The sequence below is a fragment of the Protobothrops mucrosquamatus genome, unplaced genomic scaffold, assembly GCF_001527695.2.
Source record: "Protobothrops mucrosquamatus isolate PMUCROS unplaced genomic scaffold, P.Mucros_1.0 scaffold_208, whole genome shotgun sequence".
NCBI classification, from domain to species: domain Eukaryota; kingdom Metazoa; phylum Chordata; class Lepidosauria; order Squamata; family Viperidae; genus Protobothrops; species Protobothrops mucrosquamatus.
The window spans coordinates 1-1,728 of NW_015386284.1; the positions used below are offsets into that span (position 1 = coordinate 1).

Sequence of the window (1,728 nt, forward strand, 5' to 3'; positions counted from 1 at the left end):
TTAGTCCTTTCCGAACAAACCATTTAGTTATCCTGCCATCTGCTGAAATGGAGACGAGGATCTCCCCTTTGTCTTCTCCACTTGTTCCCCTGTCTTGCTCCACCCATCTCAGCTGCCAAACAGGCCCTAAATGTTTATCGTGGGATTCGCTGAAACATATTTTCATAAAAACACAACTCTTGGGTTTATAAAGCACAATAGTACAAAAGAAAAAAAAACTACAGGGGGATAAGCTTACATAAGCAGACATATATGCAGCTTATAAAAATGCGTATCAATTTGTGACAGTTACCTGACACATAAGCCTAAAGTTGGAGTTCTATACACACCATCAATATATCTCTTACTGCAAAGAAATTAAAAGAAGATAACCTCTGATGGCGAAAGTTTTTGGGGTTTAGACTAGATCCCAAAATGTTTCCTTCCAAATACATTAGATCTATAACTTCAAAAATTTCCTGACATTGAAGAAAGCTTATTTAAACAGAAGGATGAGAAACTTAAAACAGTTTAGAAATTTCCTAAAAGATTTAGCCTTAAGACACTTGAAGAGAAGCATGTTTCCTACCCACCAGCAGCACATTTTAATTAAGTAAAATATACATAGGGCCATTTGAAAGAAAATAAGTCATTTTAACTATTTGTTTAGAAGTGGAAGGAGAATATCTCTCTTAGTAAACAGCATCAGGTGAAAGTATCTCTCTGGAAAGTTATTTTTTTCAAAGAAAACTGGCACAGTAACACTGGATTCTTAAAACTGCTTACCATTCAGAGAAACAGGAAGGATAAAATAATATCTGTCATTCCTCCAAATTTTCAAAGGAGCCACAACCATACAGAAAAGGGATTAAGTATTAAAATAAATATTACAAAATAAGGCCTTGGCACTGCTTATAAACCTGTAATTTCCCCCAAAAAACAATTCATTATAACAATAAGAAGTTTGAGAAAGAGCTTAGAAGGCTTATGATATACCTGTTGTCTAGAACTGAAGTTTGATTTCGGGACTGGACATTATAAACTTCTATTGTCCCATTGAACAGTCCAACTGCTAGGAGGTTTGGATTGGCTGTAGAGAAATCTAATGCAGTTACCCCATGAATACAGTTGTAGATACGTTCTGGCCACTGAACAGATTGTAAAAATAAAAAGTTAAATAAAAGAACATCATTTTTTTAAAATTACTTTCACATTTCTAATTAGGTATATTCCTATTTGAAATGTGTGTGTGTGTGTTAAATTATTGATAGCCACTGTCCCCAAAAATCCCTTTAGGACAGGATACAATGACAACTGTTTATTTTTATATAGCTATTAGATACAAAGCCATCACATCAATGCACAATGGTACACACATTAGTAAAAACAATATACCGTATTTATCGGCGTATAACACGCACTTTTCCCCCCTGAAAATAGGGGGCAAATGATGTGTGCATGTTATACGCCGATATACGGCCAGCCCGGGTAAATTCGGCCATATTCTTCAATACGGGCCGGCCCCAGCAGTTCCGGCTGGTTGCCGGCACTTGGCTGTTCCTCCCTGGCCGCCTCGGCTCCCCCCGGTTTGTCGGTGAGCGCCCGGCAGAGCGCAGCGTTGCCAGGCCTCCCCCCTTCGCGTGAGGCGTCTGGCGTTCCCCCTCGCACTTGGCTGCGGCGGCCCGGGGTATTCCGTCCCGGCCTCGACACGCAGCGCCGCAGGGAACGGAAGGGGGAGGGCCGTACCTG

The 1,728-nt window shown here is 40.4% G+C and overlaps 1 long non-coding RNA gene across 1 annotated transcript in view; it reads right to left on the minus strand.

Annotated features, from left to right (window-relative positions):
- Positions 1-6: 6 nt before the first annotated feature.
- Positions 7-1,728, minus strand: part of LOC107296878 — a 2,792-nt gene continuing 1,070 nt past the window's right edge. The window contains exons 2-3 of the long non-coding RNA XR_001549105.1: positions 976-1,127; positions 7-149 (exon numbers count right to left, since the gene is read on the minus strand). This is a non-coding gene — a long non-coding RNA (uncharacterized LOC107296878). The remainder of the gene's footprint in view (positions 150-975; positions 1,128-1,728) is intronic.